The following is a 7,312-nucleotide window of genomic DNA, read 5'->3' as shown; positions in this document are numbered from 1 at the left end:
CAATACATTAGATTTTTATGATACCCGTAGTTCATTTAACCACTAAAAAAACCTCCAACCATAAAAAAGGGATACAAAAAAAGTGCACATATATTTCAGGAATGGGACATACCCAAAGTAAAGTACATTGTACGCCACATATTTGAGGGAAAACTTCTTTTGCACAAAGGCTGTTTTGTAGTAAAAGCTGCCTTTTGGCAACAATACATTAGATTTTTATGATACCCGTAGTTCATTTAACCACTAAAAAAAACCTCCAACCACAAAAAAGGGATATAAAAAAAGTCTCAAGAACTCAGACACAACTTTCTGGAGGAATTTTCTGAAAGGTGATGAGACACAAAACTCAAGAGAGAAGAAACTGATCCAAGCAAAAAGAAACAAAGGGAAAGCTGCAAGCTGGGAATAGACTTAGGAATGGATTACACAATTGGAACTGCTACAATAATTTCTTTAGTTAATAAATGCAAAAGTTAATCCAGCACAAGTACATCCACACCTAATATCGAAGACATAGATGACCACTAAGAAAGCAACAAGATAAGGGGAGAGAACCTGACAAAGGAAGAGTTTAAAGCCTAGCATGAGAATGGCTAGGGCTGTGGAAGTACTTAATGCTAGAAGACCTGCACAGATATAAAATGAACAACATTTCCAGCAGCAAAGTTTACCATAATATTGTTTTTCCTCAGATATGCAGCAGCATCCAAAGATGCATATGGGTTCCTTCCTCCAACATCTAGAGCATCTTGCTGTTCTGTAATGCCTTTACACGCTATTTCACAGGCGTGCAGACACTACAGTCATGGTTAAAGGCTTACCACACCAGGCAATGTGCAGTGATAAAACTGGATTCCTAACTCAAAGTACTTGGAGGAGAGAAGACAGAGGGTGGAATTTACCTGTTAATTGTCAATCACCAACCACTACTATTCACCATCAACTGGCCAGAATCACTTCACCTTCAGCTGATCCAATTCTCCCCTTGAGGTAAAAGTTAATACAGAGATTTGGCTAGCAAACCCAGACTCATCTTCCACTTATATTACCTGGAAGTCCTGGCCATTTCACAGCTTCTCCTGCTCATATTGTCTCGCCTTCTCTTCCCTCACTAGGGACCCCATCAGCATCCCATTTGCTGGAAGCTTCTCACCGTATACAAGGGCTTCCTCAAAAATCCCTTCCCCCTTGGAAGCCACTTTTAACACGATCAAATTTACTCCATTTCAGCTACAGTGTTATGCTAATGAGAACTGACACAAATGTTCTGTCACCCACAAAACTTAAATGAATTAAACACTATACTATAGGAAATAACTACTGATAACACAATATTAACTAATAAAACTAACTAAGAGAAAGAAACCAATTTCCAATGGACAGTGTTTTTAACTCTGGTAGACTAGGTACAGACTAAAAGCATCCAGCTGATCACACCAAAATGGAAAAAAATAACAAAACAAGGCTTGTATTTATAAAGAAACTCTGCTGTAGGAGGTGGGTACCACAAAGAATTTGCAGGTCATGCTAACAATCAGCTAAACTTGAGCTCCTAAGACAATGCATAATGACAAGGACTAACACAGCGACGGGACACGTACACATAAGAATTGTGAGCAAGGAAACAAGTCCACTGAGGCAGTAAGTTTACTGTTGTACAATATCAACTTAAAGAGTTTGCATTATAAACATCTGTTCATTGGATACTGAACTGGGAGGTGCTGTTGACTCTCCCGAGGGACAAGAAGCCTTGCAAAGGGACCTAGATAGATTGGAGCATTAGGCCATCATCAACGATGTGAAATTGAACAAGACCAAATGCCGGATTCTGCACCTGGGACAGAGTAATGCCGGGCACAAGTCTAAACTGGGAGAGGAGTGTCTGGAGAGCGGCCCTGCAGAAAGGGATCTGGGGGTGCTGGTGGGCAGCAGGCTCAACAGGAGCCAGCAGCGAGCCCTGGCAGCCAGGAGGGCAAACCGCACCCTGGGGTGCACCAAACACGGCGCGGCCCGCCGGTCAAGAGAGGGGATTGTCCCGCTCTATTCAGCGTTGGTGCGGCCTCACCTGGGGTGCTGTGTGCAGTGCTGGGCCCCACCGCTTGAGCAGGATGTGAAGGTCCTCGAAGGCGTCCAGAGGAGGACAACCAAGCTGGTGACAGGGCTGGAAGGCGCGTCCTCTGAGGAGCGGCTGAGGACTCTGGGCTTGTCTCGTTTGGAGAAAAGGGGGCTGAGGGGCGACCTCATTGCTCTCTGCAGCTTCCTGAGGGGGGACGTGGAGAGGGAGGTGCTGACCTCTTCTCCCTGGGATCCAGGGACAGAACGCCTGGGAACGGCTCAAAGCTGCATCAGGGGAGGTTCAGACTGGACATGAGGAAGCATTTCTTTACCGAGAGGGTGGTCAAACCCTGGAACGGGCTTCCTGGAGAGGTGGTCGATGCCCCAAGCGTGTGTGTGTTTAAGAGGCATTTGGACAACGCCCTTAATGACATGCTTCAGGTTTTGATCTGCCCTGAAGTGGTCAGGCAGTTGGACCAGATGATCCTTGTAGGTCCTTTCCAGCTGAACTATTCTATTCTACTCCATCAGTAACTTGACAACTTAGACTGAGAGCCAATCAATACAGGTGGGATTCTTTTTTATGATCTTTCAAGGGAATCCTAACAGGCCCAACAACATTCAATATTTTGAAATTGCAGATGACACACTGGAGTGATAAACAAGAACAGTGTAACTAGAGTGATACAGATGGCTCAGCAAACTGAGCAGTAAATTATTGTGATAAAACCGGATGCAAAGGGGTGACACAAGTAAGAATAAAGAATACAGGCCATAATTACATAAAGACAGGCTGAGCTACAGAAAATAACTATTGAAAACAATCACAGAAGACAAGCAGCTTAGCATGAACAATCCCATTCTCTTCCCACCCCTCGCCTCCTGCATAACTGAGGGGTGAAAGGTCTGAGGTTTGATTTAAGAAGATATTAATCATATCTCTCATACGAATGTGATTCTCTCTCTCCCTCTCCAGTGATACCGACATCTAAAAACCAGGCTAGGCCTATTATGTTTCATCATTAAAGAAGGCTGAAAGAATGAAGATAATTAAGGATAGAACATTTATTCCTTTAAATTTTAATACAAGAAATATCTTAGGGATTACAGTAGCATAAGAACACCTAGTACAATTAATAAACCTGAATGCCAAAAGGCTTTAACTTAAGAACAGTTTAAACAAGCCCCCAGTCAACAGAAAGGCAGGTATGTGTTAGTATTGCAGGGACAAGATAAAAGCCATGACTACCGGCACCCAGTGCCCGTGCATCCCTCTATATTCTCTTCCTTTGTCATGCTTGCTGCCTATTCAAAGACCTTCTAGTTTTACTGGATTAATTAAGTCCTCAAGTACTGACAACTACTCAAAATCTGCCCTGATAATACAGCCAGTAGATGTGGATTTATCATATCTTCTCCCATTTCTGGGCAAGTTTACCAAACATAAATTTCCATGACTCATAGGCAATATTCCAAGGCACCAGATATGACTCAAGACACCAAACCCATCTGACATCACTGAGGGTAATTCTCAGTTCAAGAGGAGATTCAACAGCTTGGGCAGAACAGTAGAAGGGGAAAAATGCAGACAGACAACTGAAAAGGCGACACACTTTTCCTTTGTTCCTTTGTTCAGGTTGCCAAATCACTGTTCCACATCCCTCTCCATGCTCAGCAAAGCGGAATCCTAAACCCCCATGAAAGCATGTTCTGGCATTTGCCCTGTACCTTCCCGAGGGTTACGGCCAGCCGTAGTCTCCGAGCAGCTATTGCTGATTGATGGATGGTTGCAAGCTTAACAGGTCACAATTTAGAAGCAATGTGGCAGTTAATGCTATTGTCAACAGAGGTAGTTGTAGGAATATAAGTTTCAACTTCTCCACAAACCTGACTAAGCAAGAGGAAATAAAAGTGGCGCATTCAAAATGCTGCTTCGGTGCCTTGCCCTGAAGGGTAATGAGCGCAACCAGCAATGTACGTAGCCTGGTACACCCATGCCCTGAAGAAAAACAGAAATACTGTTCTTGCCCTGAAGAATGTTCACGACCTGGGCATCAACACAGGATGAAGATCATGCAGGTTCTCTCCTTACTTTGCCCTAACTTCCTGCAAGCTTTGTCAAGTAATTTAAGACTGACTGTTTTAACTTGTTTAATTTTCAGCAGTCTTTTATGACACGGACCAAAGACAACAAGCTGCCCATGAACTATGCTGACAAAATGACAAAAAGAAGACTGGCTCAAATAGAATACCCTGTGTTCCTAGAAATAATGTATTACTCTGAAGTGTTTCTTTCCCTGAAAGCCCACGTAGAGCAGGCACCTTTTAAACTCTGAAGGCAGATTTTTTTTTAACTTAACTCAGTTTTGCATGAATTTTTGAAGTAAGACAAGAGGAAGCAGTTCCACAACCACAAAAAATGTACAGCAGAAATACTAACGTAGCTCTTTGTCCATATAAACAAGAGGTAAAGAAACTCAAGAAGAATTTCAAGTTAATTTAAGTAATTAAAGGAGAGTAGGGGAAAGAGATTTAAATGCTGTTACTTCAAGGCATAACTTAGCTCTAAGGGAAAAAAGTTAAGAAGATATATTTCCCTTAGGCAAGTTATTCCAATTGTCCAATGCGTATTATTTCCATAGCTTTTAAACATCTGGATACCTATCACTGAAAGGAGACAGACTTTTGGAGAGACATTCTGTAGTTCACATGATCTGTCAATTAAAAAAACCAAAAAAATACAGCCTAAGCCACAAGTGACAGCAATGATTTACAATCAACAAAAAAATGTATAAAAATTGGAAAAAACCCACAATAATTCGAGTATCAGTACAGAATGAAACTGCACATTAAAGAAAAGAGATCAGGAACTGCAGCACATTAGGCCAAACACTTACAAAGCAGTATATCTGGTTAAAAGTAGCATGAATATGGCAGAAAGTTGCCCTGGCCACCTGCTTAGACCAGAGAAAAAGATCAAAGCTCTGCTCAACCAGCTCGGCAAAAGCTTGAGAACAGAGATAATATACCTACAGAAAGCAGTAGCTGGAGCACAGAGAAACATTACTTCTCATTGAACCGTGGCAAAACAAAAAGTAGCATATTTACCAACAGAAAGAGGAAACAAAAGCAGCTGTCTCAGAGGTTTGAAGCTAATCTAGAGTAGAACAAAATCAAAGAATGCAAGATCCACTGCAGGCAAAAGGAAAAAAAAAAGTTAAACAAAACAAAAAAGCAAGCCTACTTCATGTTTTAATTAAACTGACAGCACTGGCCTTTGCAATTATATTCATGGTAGTAAAATGCTTGAAAAGTGTTAATTCAAAAAGAAAATTAAAATAACTAGTGTAATATAACAATCTCAAGGAAAGGAAATATCAATTATTACCATGGCTATACAAACCAATACATACAGCAATCAAAAGTATAAGAAAAAGAAAATCTGACCATCACTAATGCAACACTTGGTTCTTCCAGACAGCTACGCACTGGAACAAGTAATAAGGTAAAATACATTAGCAATAAGGTTGTCTGTGGAACCAAATGAACAAATCTTGAACATCTAAATACAGAGTTAAGTGTCTACTATGAGTTGGAGCTTGCCCTCCCTTGTAATTTCACGTGCAACAGCTCAGGAGATGCCGTCTTGAGAAACAAGCCAAAACCAGACATACTTTTTAAGCACACACAGTAAGTGTCCCTGCCACCTCTCAGAGACTCCTGCTCCATGCTGGCCCACACAGCTGGACTACAAAGGGCAGAGCACAGCTCGGAGCCAGGAACCTGTTCAAGGAGCCCAGTTCCATCCTGTCATCGAGAACGGCAAGAAAAGCAGTGAGTTTTCAATCACACCACCGTCACGCAGACTGTAGCCCGGTGGCCAATCCAGCCTCTCCAAAAGCATTTTGACAGTTCTGGTTAAACAACATACTGAGGGACAGGCTTCACTAAAAATTCATGTCAGATAACTCTCCAGTCAGTAGATTAGCAACTAAAAAAAAAAAAAACCCCAAACCAAAACAAAAAAACCAAATCAAACAAAACCCACACCAAACAAAACCCAAACTTGACAAGAGTCAAGTTGCTCTGAACAGAAAGAGCACTGCTCTTGATATCCCACAGGGAGACATGCATCATTCCCATTTAATGGATAACAGAAACAAACACATAAGTTGCTTACTAGGAGCCCAAAGAGACAAATGCTTGGTTTCATTTGGTGCTTCGAAACAAATGAGCAATCCAATGGAATCAAAGAGAGTTCCATCTTACTGAGCTGCACTATGGAAGTAGGACGAAGCAATGAACTCCCCATCCCTACCTCCCAAAGGGAAACAGAAACAGCACAGCAAAATAAATAAGGGAGTGGGGAAAAAACCCAATATCCTACAAATAAAAAACATTCAGATAGAAGTCCATCAGGAAGATTACAGTAACTCACCAGTACCTCTGTATCTACTCTACTATTATCACGCCTGTACCATTATCAAAATGCTCATCAAACATACATCACCAAGGATGTAGGCCAGATAGCTCATATCCCTGAGGACAGCGGGAAATATAACTGACTGGGAGGTTCAGGAAGTTCTCAGTACTGAACCCAGGGGCAGTAAGCTCAGACGAGTGCCAGTAATACAAACCACCACAAAGAGGGTCAAGAAGAGACAGGATAAACTCCAAGTTAGCTACTTTCATTCTGTGCTAGCCCATCCTGTTATTCTGTGACACTTTCACTCGGTAGAGAGACCTTCAAATCACTGCAGATAACTCTGAAAAACATCAGTTAGTCTTAGGAGGTGTTAGAAGATCAGTATTAGGATTTACAAGGAAAGGAATAGAAAATGCCATAAAAATTGGTATACTGCTGTAAGCACAAATCTTGAATAGGCTTGTAAAAAATCACTCATGGCACACAGAATACGAATAGAATGTAATTATTTCACATTTCTGATAATACAAGAGCAGAAAAGCAGCCAATGAAGTGATCAAACATCATATTTTAAAGAGAATGATGAGGAAGCACTTGATCTTGACATACATATATATTACATTAAATTGTAAAGCTGACTACCATGGGATATATATCAGAAGTAAAAACAGCTAGTTTAATTTCAACTTGCAGCCATCTGAAACATAACTACTAAATACAATAGTCCACATACACTACCTGGCTCAAATTTCTGCAACTCCTGATTATTGCAAGAACGTGTCACAGCAAAACATCTTAGTCTTTTTTCCATTCTTCTCCTGTTCACTTTCT

The sequence above is a fragment of the Fulmarus glacialis genome, unplaced genomic scaffold (genome assembly GCF_000690835.1).
Source record: "Fulmarus glacialis isolate BGI_N327 unplaced genomic scaffold, ASM69083v1 scaffold4227, whole genome shotgun sequence".
Taxonomy (NCBI): domain Eukaryota; kingdom Metazoa; phylum Chordata; class Aves; order Procellariiformes; family Procellariidae; genus Fulmarus; species Fulmarus glacialis.
Note: the sequence above shows the minus strand (reverse complement) of the source record.